Below are 19,033 nucleotides of genomic sequence, written 5' to 3'. Positions count from 1 at the left end.
CAGAACAGAAAAAGAACAGTCTTGTGACAAGGACTACCAATATCCTGGGGTAGTAAGCAGAGAGCAGCCACAAGGAAGTGGGCCAAAGAGCAAGCCGGCTTAACGATGACTGCTAACTGTGCTGCAAGCCTGGTTGAATTTTTTCTTCTCTTAATTGATTTTGTAAAGTTTTCCTAGGGACAGTTGCATGCATGGATCTATTTCTGGGCTCTTTATTCTATTCCATTAATCTATATGTCTCTCCTTTCTCCAATATCACACTGTGTTGACTACTGACTACTGTATCTTTATGTAAAATGTAGAAATCAGGTAGGGTGGGTTCACCAACATTATTCTTCTTTTTCAAAATTGTTTTAACTATTCTAGTTCTTTTGCCTTTTTTTTTTTTTTTTTTTTTTTTTTTTTGAGACAAGGTCTGGCTCTGTCACCCAGGCTGGTGTGTGGTGGCTCAATCTTGGCTCCCTGCAACCTCCTCCTCCTGGGCTCAAGCCATTCTTCCACCTCACCTTCCCAAGTAGCTATTTTTTTTTTTTTTCAGAGTTTTGTTCTTGTTGCCTAGGCTGGAGTGCAATGCCTTGATCCACCACAACCTCTGCCTCCTTGGTTCAAGTGATTCTCCTGCCTCAGCCTACCGTGTAGCTGGGATTACAGGCATGTGCCACCATGCCCAGTTAATTTTGTATTTTTAGTAGAGATGGGGTTTCTCCATGTTGGTCAGGCTGGTCTCAAATTCTCAACCTCAGGTGATCCACTTGTCAAAGTGCTGGCATTACAGGCATGAGCCACTGTGCCTGGCTTTTTTTTTTTTTTTTTTTTTTTTTTGAGGCAGAGTCTTACTCTGTCACCCAAACAGGAGTGCAGTGGTGCTCGGGTCACTGCAGCCTCCGTCTCCCAGGTTCAAGTGATTTTCATGTCTCAGTCTCCCAAGTAGCTGGGATTACGGGGTGCACCACCACTCTTCACTAATTTTTGCATTTTTAGTAGAGACAGGGTTTCACCATGTTGGCCAGGCTGGTCTCAAACTCATGAGCTCAAGAAATCCACCCTCTTGGCCTCCCAAAATGCTGAGATTACAGGTGTGAGCCACCACGCCTGACCCAATATATATTTTATTTATTTATTGTATAAAACATTTAATTTCTTAGTCTTTGTGGGGAATTAGATGCATCACCACTATATTACAACTGAGCCATTAATTTTGTAGCTTCACCAACATTAACTGGTTTGCTTTCATGACACTGCTGAGGAATCAATTCTTTCTGTAGAGGTTCAAGAGAAAGGCCTTTAGACATGTGCAAGTTCCTTTTGTACATTTACAAAAGCTTTATTTACTCTGTTAGCTTTTTCATCATTCATAATGTTTAAGATTAGTGGTGGGCCAGGCGCGGTGGCTCATGCCCGTAATCCCAGCACTTTGCGAGGCCGAGACGGGCGGATCACGAGGTCAGGAGATCGAGACCATCCTGGCTAACACGGTGAAACCCCGTCTCTATTAAAAATACAAAAAATTAGCCGGGCGCAGTGGAGGGCATCTGCAGTCCCAGCGACACGGGAGGCTGAGGCAGGAGAATGGTGCAAACCCGGGAGGCGGAGCTTACAGTGAGTTGAGATGGCGCCACTGTACTCCAGCCTGGGCGACAGAGCGAGACTCCGTCTCAAAAAAAAAACAAAAAACAAAAAGATTAGTGGTGGTTGGGCATGGTGGCTCACGCCTGTAATCCTAGCACTTTGGGAGGCCAAGGCAAGTGGATCATCTGAGGTCAGGAGTTCAAGACCAGCCTGGCCAACCTGGTGAAACCCCGTCTCTACTAAAAATACAAAAATTAGCCAGGCATGGTGGCAGGCGCCTGTAATCCCAGCTACTCAGGAGGCTGAGGCAGGAGAATCGCTTGAACCCAGGAGGCAGAAGTTGCAGTGAGCTGAGATCGTGCCATTACACTCCAGCCTGGGTGACAAGAGTAAAACTCTGTCTCAAAAAAGAAAAAAAAAAAAAAAGATTAGTGGTAACTGGTTTTGCTTTGTTTTTAGCTTTAAAGTTTTTTTGGTTGGCTATGTGAAATACATTCTTGGATTTCTGCCCTCTTAATTTGTTCTTGGCCCTTGTCAGGAATTCAATACTTGCATGCAGCTTCTTAAGCTCCAGGTGACATCATCTGTTTTTTGGGGTTTTGGTATTTTGTTTTGTTTTGAGATGGAGTCTTGCTCTGTCACCCAGGCTGGAGTACAGTGGCGCTATCTTGGCTCACTACAACCTTTGCCTCCCAGGTTCATGCAATTCTTCTGTCTCGGCCTCCCAAGTAGCTGGGATTACCGCCACACGCCACCACGCCTGGCTAGTTTTTGTATTTTTAGTAGAGATGGGGTTTCACCGTGTGAGCCAGGATGGTCTCGATCTCCTGACCTCGTGATATGCCTGCCTCGGCCTCCAAAAGTGCTGGGATTACAGGCGTAAGCCACCGCACCCGCCCTGGCCCAATCTATATTTTTAAATCAGCATACAGACTCCATTTTTCTCTAAGGGACTACCGGCTTACAGGGGCTCCCTGATCAGAATCCACACCAGTGTTCATGATTTATCCAGAGGTGGTTCTAGTATAGGGTGAAGGAAATCAAAATATTTTACCCCAAAATATATTTATTTGACATATTTTGAAATGGTTGCTGCAGGGCCAGCAAACAGACGAGTCCTTGCAAAGCTATTTTTTCTGGGGAAAATTGGCATCTGTAGATAATCTCTACTAATGCAGCCAGGCCTTCCTTTTCTAGAAATTTTCGATGTCTAAGAGAGATTAACTGAGTCTAACACCTTTAAAGGTCTGAAAAAAGACTTTTACCATATGTTCATTGCAGCACTATTCACAATAGCAAACACATGAAATCAACCCAAATGCCCATCAGTGGATAAAGAAAATGTGGTACGTATACACCATGGAATACTATGCAAACACACACAAAAAAAACAAAAAACAAAAAACAAGATCATGTCCTTTGCAGGGACTTGGTTGGAGCTGGAAGCCATTATCCTCAGCAAACTAATGCAGGAACTGAAAATCAAACACCACATGTTCTTACTTATAAGTGGGACCCGAACAATGAGAACACATGGACACAGGGAGGGGAACAACACACACTGGGGTCTGTCAAGAGGTGGGGTTAGGGGTAGGGAGAGCATTAGGAAAAATAGCTAATGCATGCTGTGCTGAATACCTGTGTGATGGGTTGATAGGTGCAGCAAACCACCATGGCACACGTTTACCTATGTAACAAACCTGCACATCCTGCACATGCATCCTGAAACTTAAAATAAAAATAAAAATTTAAATTAAAAAAAAAAGACTTTTACCATCTATCCTCTCTGAGGACTGCTACCTATGAGGCCTCATCTGTGTAACAAAGCCATCTTTGCAAGCCAGACCTCTTTCTTTCTCCCTTTCACACCGTGTCTTGCTACTAAACATGGTTTACCAACATAAACTGTTTGGGGCCATACTCTTAGCCCACATTCTTTTTGTAACCTCAAGATGGTATATAAGCTTCTATATCTTATTGTTGGGTTGAGTCTTCATTCTGAAGGCTCCCATGTAAGTACATTAAATAAATTTATATGTCTTTCCTCCTATTAATCAATTTGCCTCATGTCAGTAGTTTTTCAGTGAACTTTTAGGGGGCCAATGGCCACGGCCCCCACAAGGGTGATGGGCAAGTGCACGATTCTAGAACCAGACTGCTCAGTCTCAAATCCTAGCTTTAATTCTTACTAAAACTTGGGAAAGTTACCTAACATCCTTGTGCCTCAATTTCCTGTTCTGTAAAATGGAGAAAATGTAATAACTATTTCATAGGATCTTTGTGAAGACTGCATTAACACATGAAAAATAGAACAGAACCTGGCACCTAGTAAGCCCTTGATAAGTGTCAGCTATTATTTGCCTTATCTTTACCTATCTCAGTTTTTCTCCTTCTCTTCATATCCCTGATAAATCTGCAACTGTTCAATGGCTAATTTTTCTTTTGAAGACACTTCTTAGGCTTTTAAGCCATTTGATAGTCAGCTTAGCACATTGCCATGGCCCTCCTGGACGATCAACATACAGATGGTCTCCAACTTATGATGGTTCAACTTATAATTTTTAGGCTTTACAATAACATGAATTTGATATACATTCAGTAGAAACTGCACTTTTCCCAGGCTAGCCATATGTGGTATGATACTCTCTCAAGATCCTGGGTAGCAGCGATCACGAGAGTAAACAACTGGTACCCTACAGTGTACTGTGTTGCCAGTGTTTGGGGATATTGTGTTTTATGCTTTCATATCTCATTATGTCTGCAAAATGCCCATTTGTGTCTCCTGTCTCTGGTGAGAAGAAGAGGAAGGCAATTACCCTTGAGATGGAACTCAAGATCTTAATTCCTCAGCATGAAGGTGGTAAGGTAGTAATGGTCATCTCAGGTAAGTTAGGACTTTCAAATTCCGTAATTTCCACCTTCTTAAAGGAAAGAAGCGAATAAGATGTAGTGAAATAATCAGCATTGGTTAAATTCACTGTCATCATGAAGAAAAGAGGTGAGCTGACTGATGATATGGAAAAATTACTTGTCACGTGGATGGAAGACCAGAAACAGAAGCACATGCCACTGAGCCTTCTGGTGATCCAGGCTAAGGCAAGAAGACTTTTCAATACTTTAAAAGAGTGTGCTGATGATCCTTTGGATATGTAAAAGTTTATAGCAAGTCGGCCGGGTGTGGTGGCTCAAGCCTGTAATCCCAGCACTTTGGGAGACCGAGACGGGCGGATCACGAGGTCAGGAGATCGAGACCATCCTGGCTAACACGGTGAAATCCCGTCTCTACTAAAAAAAAAAAAATACAAAAAACTAGCTGGGCGAGGTGGCAGGTGCCTGTAGTCTCAGCTACTCGGGAGGCTGAGGCAGGAGAATGGCGTGAACCCGGGAGGCGGAGCTTGCAGTGAGCTGAGATCTGGCCACTGCACTCCAGCCTGGGCGACAGAGCAAGACTCCGTCTCAAAAAAAAAAAAAGGTTTATAGCAAGTCATGGGTAGTTCCAACACTTCAAAAGTTGTGATCATTTTCATAATGTGGAGGTCAGCAGTGAGGCCACAAGTGCAGATGCTAAATGTGCCAAAGCTTTTAAAGAAGAGCTGTGTAAGATAATTGTGAATAAGAAATACTGTGACAGCAAATATTTAATGTCAGTGAAATGAGCTTATTCTGGAAGCGTATCCTGGAGCATCCATACATTCATCAAGAGTACAGGAAGATGCCAGGATTCAAGGCATTCAAAGACCTTATAATGCTGTTTTTGGGTGGAAATGTTGCATGGTTCAAATTCTCCACTTGGAGAACCCTAGAGCATTCAAGAATGTGAATAAGCAAACCTTTTTATTATTGCCATAACAGGAAAGCTTGGATTACAAGCCTTGAAAACAAGTCAGCATTGTTTTCAGACTAGTTTTTGAACTGTGTTATGCTATAGACAAGAGGATATTGTAGGCAAAACAGCATCTGATTCAAGATTCTTCTGATCTTAGACAATGTTCCAGGGCACCCACAGCATATCATCGACGCCCATCCTGACATAAAGGTTGTGTATTGTCGCTGAACACAATCTCACTCATTCAGCCAAAGAATCAAGGTACAATAGCTGCATTCAAAGCCTACCATTTACTCCAAACGTTCGCATAGGCTGTTGAAGCAACGGAATCTGGCCAGACTCTCCAAGAGTTTTGGAAAGGTTTTAACATTCTAAATACTATCTGGAACATTGCTTCAGCTTGGGAAGAAGTCACACAGCAATGCATGAACGGCATTTGGAAGAAAGTTTAAAAGACATATGTTGAACATATTCAAAGGCTTTAACAAAAATTCCGCTGTTGATGAAATAGTAAGTAACAAGATATTAGTGCTTGGGAAACAGCTAGAATTAGACATCAATAAAGAGGATATTCATGAGCTTGTTGGCATTGAGGCTGAAGAGCTTTCTAATGAGGGAACTGATCAAACTGGAGGAAGAAATAAGTGAAGAAGCTGAGGCGGAAGAAGAAGAAGTAATACCTGAGGCACCAAGAACATTCACAGCAAAGAAACTGGAGGAGGTGTTTGCTACTCTCAGCAGTGGGGTATAAATCTCAGAAGAAATGGATATCAGCTACTGAATATGTGTAAGAACTGACAGGGAGTTACAATATGCTCTGGCTTGCTATACAGAAATACATAATGAAAAGAAGAAACAAACTTCACAGTCAAAACTTACTATCTTTCTGAAGAACAGGATGCCGCTGAACCAACAATAAGTGTCCTTCTACCAGCTATTCTCAACCCTCATCAGAAGAGAGAGAAATTTATCACCTTGTCACTGTAGCATCCCTATCATCCAACAATTAATTTTAGTTCAATGCTTCAAACATTCTTCACACCCAATGTGCTTTCAGCTATGCACATTAATGATGAGGACCCATACAAGCATTCTGTTTTTCACTTTCAGTACAGTATTCATAAATTACATGAGCTAAGACAGGTGCAGTCGCTCATGCCTGTAATCTCAGCACTTTGGGAGGCTGTGGCGGGCGGATCACTTGAGGCCAGGAGTTCGAGACCAGCCTGGCCAACATGGTGAAAACCTCTCTCTACTAACAATACAAAAATAAGCTGGGCATAATGGTGCATTCCTGTAATCCCAGCTACTTGGGAGGCTGAGGCAGGAGAATCGTTTGAACCTAGGAGGCAGAGGCTGCAGTGAGTCGAGATTGCGCCACCGCACTCCAGCCTGGGCAACACAGTGAGACTTCGTCCTAACAAAAAAATAAAAAATTACAGGAGATATTCAACACTTTATTATAAAAGAGGCTTTGCATTACATGATATTGCCTAAGCTATAGGCTAATATCTGAGCACAGTTAAGGCAAGCAGGCTAAGCTATAATGTTTGGTAGTTTAGGTGAATTAAATGCATTTTTTGCTTGTGATGGATTTATCAGGACATAACTTCATTGTAAGTCAAGGAACATCTGTATAGATTTTTTTCCACCTTAGTTATTCATTCTCAATAATTACATATTACAGAAAATCTGCTTTGTGAGTTATACAGTTTGGCTGGTGACTGGCTGAGTTCTGATTACCATGTCCCACACCACCACACTAAAGGCCAAGGTACATTTATGACCCCAGAATTGTCTGACAAGCAAGGCCTGTGCTTCTCCTATTGGACTCATTCCATTCTTCCTCCATTAGCTTGGGATATCCCCAGTGGAGGGGACTTGATCTGTCTGGCTCCATCAGGGAATCCTCAATATTGGAAACTGCCGGGCGCGGTGGCTCAAGCCTGCAATCCCAGCACTTTGGGAGGCCGAGACAGGCGGATCACGAGGTCAGGAGATCAAGACCATCCTGGCTAACACAGTGAAACCCCGTCTCTACTAAAAAATACAAAAAAATAGCCGGGCGAGGTGGTGGGCGCCTGTAGTCCCAGCTACTCGGGAGGCTGAGGCAGGAGAATGGCGCAAACCCGGGAGGTGGAGCTTGCAGTGAGCTGAGATCGGGCCACCGCACTCCAGCCTGGGTGACAGAGCGAGACTCCGTCTCAAAAAAAACCCAAAAATATTGGAAACTGCTCCTTTCATAGGACCAGGAGTTGTCCAAGAGTAAGGTCTCAGTGCTTCGAATCCACCAGAGATTCCCCAGAGAGGCATTTCTACCTGTCCCACTGGAATGGGATCATTGAAGGGTGGGGGCTATGTCTACTCCGAGGCTGAATACTTTTTTTCTAAATACTTTAATGATTTTTACCACTGTCAACATAAAACAGTCAAGAGGCTCAGACTCTAATCTAAAGAGAGTTTATTCAAGCACAAAGTATAAGGACTGCTGCCTGGGAAGCACAGATTCCAAAGAATGAAAGAAAGTTAGTGTTCTGAAGTATAGAAGTTTGGAATTGTTTACATAGATAAAGTTTAGGGAAACTTAACGGAATTTCAACATCTTTCTGTTTTTGTTTTGTTTTGTTTAGAAACACCCTGTGTTCCAGGCTGGAGTGCAGTGGTGCAGTCATAGCTCACAACGGCCTTGAACTCCTGGGCTCAAGCCATCCTCCCACGTCAGACTCGCAAGTAGCTGGGATTACAGGCATGCGCCATCATGCTTGCCTTCAACATCTTTCTATATAAGGCTTAATGCATAGCTACAATGATTCTATTAGCTGAGGAGGACTTTTTCTTTTGGGAAAGGTATAGTTAACATCCCACAATGAAGACATAAACATGGGGTATTTTGTACCATCTGGTCTCAGTTATGTAGAGAACAATGAAAGAGGCAGTTACTCTACAACATTTTGTGATTTGTGATTGGAAATGGGGAGGTCTGGTCTCTGATCTCTCCTAGTCATTTACAGAATAAGAACAATGAGGAAGAGAGTTCATCTATAATCTAAGAAACGGAATGGCAATCATGCTATGTGACTCAGTCTCCAGGGCTTAACTTCTCCCTCAGCAAAATAAATTTAGATGATCCTGAAACTTTATTTTCTTTTACACCATCATAGTTCTAAAATGGATTGCTTTTCCCTGACTTCTTCTTTTTTTTTTTTTTTTGAAACGGAGTTTCGCTCTTTCACCCAGGCTGGAGTGAAGTGGCGCAGTCTTGATTCACTGCAACCTCCACTCCCCGGGTTTAAGCGATTCTCCTGCCTCAGCCTCCTGAGTAGCTGGGATTATAGGTGCCCACTACCATGCCCAGCTAATTTTCGTATTTTTAGTAGAGATGGGATTTTGCCATGTTGGCCAGGCTGGTCTCGAACTCCTGACCTCAGGTGATCCACCCACCTTGGCCTCCCAAAGTGCTGGGATTACAGGTGTGAGCCTCCATGCCCAACCTTCCCTGCCTTCTTTTATTTTATTTTTTTTTGAGACGGAGTCTCGCTCTGTTGCCCAGGCTGTAGTACAGTGGCCGGATCTCAGCTCACTGCAAGCTCCGCCTCCCGGGTTTATGCCATTCTCCTGCCTCAGCCTCCCGAGTAGCTGGGACTACAGGCACCCGCCACCTCGCCCGGCTAATTTTCTTGTATTTTTAGTAGAGACGGGGTTTCACCGTGTTAGCCAGGATGGTCTCCATCTCCTGACCTCGTGATCCGCCCGTCTCGGCCTCCCAAAGTGCTGAGATTACAGGCTTGAGCCACTGCACCCAGCCTTTCCCTGCCTTCTTGAAAAGAATTCACTGACTATCATTTAATCTTTCCTTGACAATTGAAAGCTATAGTCATATACACCAATGGCTGTAGAGTGATGTCATGATTGGGGCCATGTAAGGCATGCAGGTTGTTTATGCTGAAGGAAACCAAAAATATGCCACCCCAAAATATACTTCTTTGGCATATTTTGAGATGGCTATTCTGAGGGGCCGCAAACACGAGAATAGTCCTGAAAAACTGTCTTTTGTGGGGGAGATTTGCATCTGTAGAGGAAATCAACATTAGTGGAGTGAAGTAAACAGCAGATGCAAACAGGCTTTCTCTGAAGCCCCCTTATCCGAATTTAGGAAAGGCTGACTCACAGGAAAAGGAGAGCAAAGGTCTGGCAGACACCTTACCCCAGGCTGCCACCTATTCTTTCTGAGAGCTGCTACCTTTTAGGGTTTTAATTACATAAAAAGACAGCCTTTCCCTGCCCTGCTTTCCTCCCTTCACTGTTCCATAACCCGTGAGGCTACCTCCATCCCAAGAGTCCCCAAATCCCTATCATTTCTGTAATCTCTGAATGGTGTTAAAACTTCAGCCATCTGACCCCTTCTTTGAGTCTCATACTGTGTGTATAGCTCCTGTGATCATATGCACATTAAGTTTGTATACCTTTTTCTCCTATTGGTCTATCTTTTTTTTTTTTTTTTTGAGACGGAGTCTTGCTTTGTCGCCCAGGCTGGAGTGCAGTGGCTGGATCTCAGCTCACTGCAAGCTCCACCTCCCGGGTTTGCGCCATTCTCCTGCCTCAGCCTCCCGAGTAGCTGGGACTACAGGCGCCCGCCACCTCGCCTGACTAGTTTTTTGTATTTTTTAGTAGAGACGGGGTTTCACCGTGTTAGCCAGGATGGTCTCGATCTCCTGACCTCGTGATCCGCCCGTCTCGGCCTCCCAAAGTGCTGGGATTGCAGGCTTGAGCCACCGTGCCCGGCCTGGTCTATCTTTTATTATAGAGGTATCCCAGCTAAGAAGTTACAAGGATTGAGAAAAGAAATTATATTTTTTCTCTCTTTCAATAGCCTGCTGTAAGCTGAAAATGAAATTCTTTTTTTTTTTTTTTTTTTTTTTAAGATGGAGTCTCTCTTTGTTGCCGAGGCGAGAGTGCAATGGCACAATCTTGGCTCATTGCAATCTCCACATCACAGGTTCAAGCAATTCTTGTGCCTCAGCCTCCCGAGTAGCTGGGATTACAGACATGTACCACCATGCCTGGCTAATTTTTGTAATTTTAGTAGAGACAGGGTTTCACCATGTTGGTCAGGCTGGTCTCGAACTCCCGACCTCAAGTGATCTATCTGCCTCAGCCTCCCAAAGTGCTGGGATTACAGGCGTGAGCCACTATGCCTGGCTGAAAATAAAATTCTAAAGCCCCCAGCTGACTGAATGGACCATCCTCTCAGCCAAGGACATTACAAAGTAAACCTGAGAAAATGAATTCAGGCCGTGATGGGAAGTGGGGGGTGTTGGACACGTTTCCTCTTGGAATTCAAGCACAGCTAACCACCATTAACATTAAAACAGACCTTAAGACTGACACAACACTTTGTAGTAATAAGATACCAAATTCCAATCTGACTCTAGTATAACATCACATGACAGATAGCAGGCCCTAAAAGAAATCAATGTATTTTACCCCAAAATATATTCCTTTGACATATTTTTTTTATAACTACAAAATTTTATTATCTTATTGTTTTTAAGATCAGAAATCCAAAATGGTTCTTACACAGCTAAAATCAACGTATCACCAGAGCTATTTTCTTTCACTTTCTTCCGTTCCAGGAGTGAATCTGTTTCTTGCCCCTTCCCTCCCTCCCTCCCTCCCTCCCTCCCTCCCTTCCTTCCTTCCTCCCTCCTTCCCTCCCTTCCTTCCTTCCTCTCTCTTCTTTCTTTCTTCCTTCTTCTCTTTCTTTCCTTCCTTCCTTCCTTCCTTCCTCTTTCTTTCTCTTTCTTTCTTTCTTTTCTTTTTCTTTCTTCTTTCTCTCCTTTCTTCTTTCTCTCTCTCCCTTGCTTCCTTCCTTCTTTCCTTCCTCTTTCTTTCTTCCTTCCTCTCTCTTCTTTCTTTTCTTTCTTTCTTTCTTTCTTTCTTTCTTTCTTTCTTTCTTTCTTTCTTTCTTTCTTTCTTTCTTTGTTTCTTTCTCTCTTTCCTTCCTTTTTTCCTTTCTTTCTTCCTTCCTTTCTCTTCTTTCTTTCCTTCCTTCCTTTCTTTCTTTTTTTAAAAATTATTTATTTATTTATTATTGTTATTATACTTTAAGTTCTAGGGTACATGTGCATAACGTGCAGGTTTGTTACATATGTATACTTGTGCCATGTTGGTGTGCTGCACCCATCAACTCGTCAGCACCCATCAACTCGTCATTTACATCAGGTATAACTCCCAATGCAATCCCTGCCCCCTCCCCGCTCCCCAGACATATTTTTATTTTTATTTTTGGAGGCAGAGTCTTGCCCTGTCGCCCAGGCTGGAGTGCAATGGTGTGATCTCAACTCACTGAAACCTCCGCCTCCCAAGTTTAAGCAAATCTCCTGCCTCAGCCTCCTGAGTAGCTGGGATTACAGGCAAGTACCACCACGCCCAGCTAATTTTTGTATTTTCAGTAGAGACGAGGTTTCACCATGTTGGCGGGGCTGATCTCGAACTCCTGACCTCAAGTGATCCACATGCCTCGGCCTCCCAAAGTGCTGGGATTACAGGCGTGAGCCACTGCGCCCGGCCTGACTTATTTTTAAATGGCCCTGCAAAGCTGTCTCTTGTGGAGAAAATCTACATTCTGTAGAGAACCCCCTCTCCTTTCCAGGTGTTTTCCTGATCCAGGAAATAATTAACTAAGAGTCTGGCACATCTTAAGGCCTTATAAAAGACATTTACTACCTATTCTATGAAAAAGAACTTTGGTCTCCACAACCCGTTATGCCAGGTTGCACTGTGTTAGGGCATTCTTGCATTGCTATAAACACCTGGCCAGGCTCAGTGACTCATGCCTGTAATCCCAGCACTTTGGGAGGCCAAAGCAGATGGATTACTTGAGGTCAGGAGTTCGAGACCAGCCTGGCCAACATGGTGAGACTCCGTCTCTATTAAAAATACAAAAGTTACCCGGACATGGTGGCAGATGCCTGTAATCCCAGCAACTTGGGAGGCTGAGGCGTGAGAATCACTTGAACCCAGGAGGTGGAGGTTGCAGTGAGCTGAGATTGTGCCACTGCACTCCAGCCTGGGTGACAGGGCGAGACTCTGTCTCAAAATCAATCAATCAATAAAATAAATAAATACCTGAGACTGGGTAATTTTTATTATATCTATAGAAGAGGTTTAATTTGCTCATGGTTCTGCAGGCTCTGCAAGCATGGCACCAACATCTGCTCAGCTTCTAGGGAGGCCTTGGGGAGCTTTTACTCATGACAGAAGGCAAAGAAAGAGCAGGCATGTCACATGGCAAGACAGGGAGCAAGAGCCGGTGGGGGCAGTGATGGCATACACTTTTTTTTTTTTTTTTTTTTTTTTTTTGAGACGGAGTCTTGCTCTGTAGCCCAGGCTGGAGTACAGTGGCCGGATCTCAGCTCACTGCAAGCTCCGCCTCCCGGGTTTCTGCCATTCTCCTGCCTCAGCCTCCGGAGTAGCTGGGACTACAGGCGCCCGCCACCTCGCCCGGCTAGTTTTTTTGTATTTTTAGTAGAGACGGGGTTTCACGGTGTTAGCCAGGATGGTCTCGATCTCCTGACCTCGTGATCCACCCGTCTCGGCCTCCCAAAGTGCTGGGATTACAGGCTTGAGCCACCGTGCCCGGCCGGCATACACTTTTAAACAACCAGATTTCATGAGAAGTCACTCACTATCGTGAAGATATCGTGAAGACCAAGCCGTGAGGGATCCACCCCCAAGACCTGAACACCTCCCACCAGGCCCCACTTCCAACATTGGTGATTATATCTCAACTTGAGATTTTGGGGGCCAAATGTCCAAACTATGTCAACCCCTTATCTTAACCCAGATACTCCTTTCTATTGATTGCAGGTCTTTAAATAATAACCCTTTCAACCAACTGCCAATCAGAAAATCTTTGAATTTATCTATGACTTGTGAGCCACAGGTTCATGTTCTCCCACCTTTCTGAATCAAACCAATGTATAACTTACATGTATTGATTGATGTCTTATGTCTCCCTAAAGCATATAAAACCAAGTTATAACCCAACCACCATGGGCACATGTTCTCAGAACCTCTTGAGACTGTGCCTTGGGCCTTGGTCACTCATGTTTGGCTCAGAAAAAACCTCTTTAATTTTTTTTTTTTTTTTTTTGAGACGGAGTCTCGCTCTGTTGCCCAGGCTGGAGTGCAGTGGTGCAATCTCGGCTCACTGCAGGCTCACTGCAAGCTCTGCCGCCTCCCGGGTTGATGCCATTCTCCTGCCTCAGCCTCCCTAGAAGCTGGGACTACAGGCATCCGCCACCACGCCCGGCTAATTTTTTTGTATTTTCAGTAGAGACGGGGTTTCACCGTGTTCGCCAGGATGGTCTCGATCTCCTGACCTCGTGATCTGCCCGCCTCGGCCTCCCAAAGTGCTGGGATTACAGGCGTGAGCCACCGGGCCCGGCCCTCTTTAAATATTTTACAGAGTTTGACCTTCTTCGTGGACACTGCCCTAATGTCTTGAAGGAAACCAAAATATTCCACTCAAAATATACTTCTCTGGCATATTTCCCTTTTTTTTTTTTTTTTTGGAGATGCAGTTTCACTCTTGTTGCCCAGGCTGGAGTACAGTGGTGCAATCCTGGCTCATTGCAACCTCCGCCTCCCAGGTTCAAGCGATTCTCCTGCCTCAGCCTCCCGAGTAGCTGGGATTACAGGTGCCCACCACCATGCCCAGCTAAATTTTTTCATTTTTGGTAGAGAGGGGGTTTCACCAGGTTGGCCAGGCTGGTCTCGAACTCCTGACCTCAGGCGATCCACCTGCCTTGGCCTCCCAAAGTGCTGGGATTACAGGCGTGAGCACCACACCTGGCCCTCTTTGGTATATTTCAAGATGGCTATTCAGAAGGGTGGAAATACATACAGAGCTTAAAAGCCATCTCCTTATGAGAAAAATTTGCCTCTGTAGCAAGAATCTGCACTGAGGCCGCCAGGCTTTTCTGAAGCCCTCCCCTATCTGGATCTGGGCAAGATTAGAAAGTCTGACACCTTAAAAGTCTGAAAGAAACATTTACCATCTATTCTTTCTGAGGGCTGCTACCTGTAAGGTTTCATCTGCATAACATGTTCTCCCCATTCCAGAACATGTTTTGCCACAATCCAAGGCAGCATTCCTTCTGTAACCTCAAGATGGTATACAAGTTTCTGGACCCCATCAAAGGGCGGGAGTAATCACTCTGTGGCTCTCCTTGTGCTCATTAATAAATCTGTATATCATTTCTTCTGAGAAAAGAAAAACAGCTGAGAGAAGTCTGAGTGTGTGAGGTATGCAGGCCCAGAGATATATGAGTATGGGACTCCAGCCACACCTCACCACATGCATCCATGTCTGGGGGCAATTGCTTAAAGTCATTTTGTTCCTGATTAGCTGCCTCACCCATTATCTTCATGGTCCTGGACAAAGAACAATGGATAGCCAATCAATAGCTTAATTTATTTAAATGTAAATTCTTGGTAAATAATTTAGGAACTGTCTCTTCTTTTCCTTTAAAAATCAACTTGTATCTGTTGCTAATCAGTGTATATAGAGGGCAACTTGAATCTATGCTCCCAGGTTGCAGTCCTCAAGCTTGGCCCCCAAAAACTCTCTACTTACATTACGTTGGCCTCAGCTTCCTTCCTTTTAGGTTGACAAATCTGGTGAAATTGGCAGGATTCAAAGTGACTCCCCCCAACCATCCTGTGTTTCTCTCTGAAAGTGACACTTGGTACCAGCATGAACATTCCCTCCAGTGTCCCATCTGGTGTTTTGGGTGAGTTATCCTGAATTAGAACCTCCCACTCTTTGATTGAAGGTCTAAATGTTGTTCGAACTATTTTTCAAACCCTCTCTGTCCTGGGGAGAGCTTTGGTGTTTGCCTTTGAACAGGACATTTGAGTAAAGAGCTCTGAAGGGAACTACCTTTTTTCTCCCTCTGCCTTGGGATCAGGGGTTCTGGTCAAAGTTTTTCTACCCCTGTGACACAGCAGAAGTTTTGATCAAAAGATTGACAGGTACTGGTGGTTTCATTTTGTTGGGGCTCAGAAACCAATACCCCAAAAGATGGCTTTTTTTTTTTTTTTTTTTTTTTGAGGAGTCTGGCTCTGTGGCCCGGGCTGGAGTGCAGTGGCCGGATCTCAGCTCACTGCAAGCTCTGCCTTCCGGGTTTACGCCATTCTCCTGCCTCAGCCTCCCGAGTAGCTGGGAACACAGACGCCCACCACCTCGCCCCGCTAGTTTTTTGTATTTTTTAGTAGAGACGGGGTTTCACCGTGTTAGCCAGGATGGTCTCGATCTCCTGACCTCGTGATCCGCCCGTCTCGGCCTCCCAAAGTGCTGGGATTACAGGCTTGAGCCACCGCGCCCGGCCTTAAAAGATGGCATTTTGACAGATTGAAATTAAGAAGCCTCAAGGTCTCTCTGACCTCTCCCTCCCACCACTCTCTCCCCTGTAGAGGCTGAAGTTCCTTTATCTGCCTAAGATCCAGACCCACCAAGGAGAACGATTGTTTTTTCCTTCCCCTCCCTGTTATCTCATTCTCTATTGCAGAAAATAAGACCAAGTCATAACCATACCTGAACAGACCCATTTTAATGACAGTTTCCAAGGATCATTTAAATTCCAAAGCGAACTATTTACAAGTTCATCTCTGTTCCCAGATCCATTCATTCTCCCTGGTAATCCCCTCAACAGAATTCTTCTCCCCACCTCCATAACCTGTTTTGCCAGGATGAAGTCCCCATTCTTTCTGTAACCTGAAGATGGCATATAACCTTCCATTCATGGAGACTTCTTAGCATGAGAAAAAAAAAAAAAAAAAAAGATGGTATCTGAGCTTCTGTACTCATCAGGAGGTTGGGTCTTCGTGCTGAAGGCTCCTGTGTATACACATCAAACAAATCTGTAAGGCTTTTCTCCTATTAATCAATCTGCCTTATGTCAGTGATTTTTCAGTGAACCTTTAGGGGACTGAGGGCTTTGGCCCCCATGGTTTCATATAGCATGCTTTTAAGATTGCAGATCAGCCAGGCACGGTGCCTCTCATCTGAAATTCCAGCACTTTGGGAGGCCAAGGTGGGAGGATTGCTTCATCCCAGGAGTTCGGGGCTGCAGTGAGCTGTGATCACACCACTACACTCCAACCTGGACAACAGAGCACGACCCTGTCTCAAAAAAAAAAAAAAAAAATGGTGGCTGCTGTTTTCCATCACTTGAAAATGTGGACTTAGCCTTTCATTTGTGACCAATTCCTGTTCCTAACTGAAAAGGTTACCCCTTTTTGCTCTTCTGGACACATATGACAGTCTGGTCTCCCTTGCCTTCATCACTCTGCTGCCACATGGTAGTTAGAGACAGTGTGAAACACGTCACACTTTGACCTTAAACACATTCCCCCATGGGCCACTTTCGAAAAGTTCTTAAATTATGGGAAATCAGCTTCAAAATCTAAGCACTCTTTTTAGAAATACCAGCTGGATTTATGTATAACCCTTCTAGGAAAAGTGGATTCACTTAACCTGGGACACTCACAAGCAGCAGAAGCCAAAGTAGGGATCTTCTGAAATGTCTAAAATAATTCAGCTGGGCGCCATGGCTCACACTTGTAATATCAGCATTTTGGGAGGCCAAGGTGAGAGGATTGCTTGAGCCCAGGAGTTTGAGACCATCCTGGGCAACATAGTGAGACCTTCTCTCTACAAAAAATCAAAAAATAAGTGGGAGAATCACTTGAGTCCCACAGGTTGAGGCTGCAATAAGCCGTGATCACACCACTGCACTCCCGCCTGGGTTGACAGAGTGAGACCTTTCCTCAAAAAATAATGATAATAACAATAATTCATTTGCATTCACAACTATAAAAAAAGTTGGTTTTAAAACCAGACTAACTGAATGGGAGACCTAATTTATGTTTTTCCTAGCTGAAATCTAGTAATAAGAGATTCAAAAAGATTCTTTTTTAGAGTTCTATGGAAAGAAGTCATCTTCACTAAAAGCTGATGTTTAGTACTGGGAGCAGTGGCTTACTGCTCCAATCCCAACACTTGGGGAAGAATTGATAGTGGCAGGAGACAGGCAAATGTCCAGGCAGATGCAGATGGGGTCCCCAGTGAGACCTCACCTTCAATCCAAAGAGTTTAAAGCCTGAAAGCCAAGCTACAAGTCAAGTCTACAGACTGTATTGGGAACCTCTATTCCCATTTGGTGCACTTTCCTCTGTTTGATCCTCACCCTTCACTTATTTTACATATCCTACACTTCCCTAATTGTTTTTTTTTTACACTGTCATCCCCACCTTTGAGCGGTGTCTTTCTTTTACCCTTTTGCATACTCACTAGTCACCACACACTCCCCAGTTCTGATCCCATAAAAGCCCCAGACCCAGTCACACTGGGAGAGAAACCACCTGAAATCAGGTGGGAGACCACCCTCATGTCCCCTCTCCACTGAGAGCTGTTCCAACACTCAATAAAATTCTTCTCCTTCCTCACCCTTCAATTTTCAGAATAACCTCATTCTTCTTGGATGAAGGACAAGAACCTGGGACCTGCCAAACAGTAGGGGATGAAAGAGCTGTAAGCTGTAGCCCTCCCATCCTTCGCCAGTGCCAGGTAGCTGCCCCATATGATGGGAAGCAGCTTGCAGGGCCAAGCCAGCTGGGAGCCATGGGCTGGAGTGGGCTGGTGGGAAGAAATAAGCAGAGGCCCTGCCAGCCACAGAAGTTTCCAGCTAGAAAGTGGGGCCAAGAAAAGTCCTGCATCAGAATGAGGCAAGAGGATTACTTGAGGCCAGGAGTTCAAGACCAGCCTAGGCAACATAGCAAACCCCGTCTCTACAAAAAATATCAAAGGCTATTGTAGGAGGATCATTGAGCCTAGGAGTTCAAGGTTTCGGTGAGCTGGATTATGCCACTGCTTTCAGCCTGGATGACAGAGCAAGACCTTGTCTCAAAAAAAAAAAAACAAAAAACAAAAAAGCTGATATTTAGGCTATAATTTTTTTGAGAAAAAAATATTTCTTCTTTTTCCTTTTTTGGATTCTGTTTCTGGGATTTTTCTCAGTCAGCTAAAGCCCCTTTTTAAATGTGTTTGATCCCTCTGTTTGCTTCCTATCTTGTTGGCATGATTTTTCTGAGAAAAACGTAAAACTTCATTGGCCTTTTGAAAGCGGATACTCTTCCCAAATTGGCTCCTCTAACACTTGTTCTTCTATTTTCTTCCACGTCTGCTTCTCCTTCCTTTTGTCATTTTCAATACCAAATGAAGCTTCGAAGAGACTTCTAATGACCTTGAGACCCCTAGAAGAACACAGAACACGGCACCACTCACCTGATTTTTGGAGTTTCTGTTTTCCTTACGGAGTCTGAAGTGTTGTGGGCAATTTCTTTCAGGTCTAAAGCTCTGTTCTCTTTTGCATTGTATCACCTAATCTCTTTGGTTTTAGTGGGTTCCATGAATTGCTTTGTGCTGTGAGTGGGAACCTGACGTTTGTGTGTGCACTTGGCTGACAAGTCACCGGTGAAGGCTGCAGTTTTGGAAATGGCTGACAGGGGATACAAGGAATGGTTGCTACTGCAGGCAGGGCACACTTTTCTTTGTGCATTTAGATGAGAAAG

The 19,033-nt window shown here is 44.3% G+C and overlaps 1 pseudogene; it reads right to left on the bottom strand.

Annotated features, from left to right (window-relative positions):
- Nucleotides 1-1,178: 1,178 nt before the first annotated feature.
- LOC135966732 (ribosomal biogenesis factor-like) lies at nt 1,179-18,013 on the bottom strand (annotated as a pseudogene).
- Nucleotides 18,014-19,033: the final 1,020 nt, after the last annotated feature.

Source organism: Macaca fascicularis, chromosome 13 (genome assembly GCF_037993035.2).
Source record: "Macaca fascicularis isolate 582-1 chromosome 13, T2T-MFA8v1.1".
In the NCBI taxonomy this organism is placed as follows: domain Eukaryota; kingdom Metazoa; phylum Chordata; class Mammalia; order Primates; family Cercopithecidae; genus Macaca; species Macaca fascicularis.
Note: the sequence above shows the minus strand (reverse complement) of the source record. Positions and strands in the feature narration are given on the sequence as shown.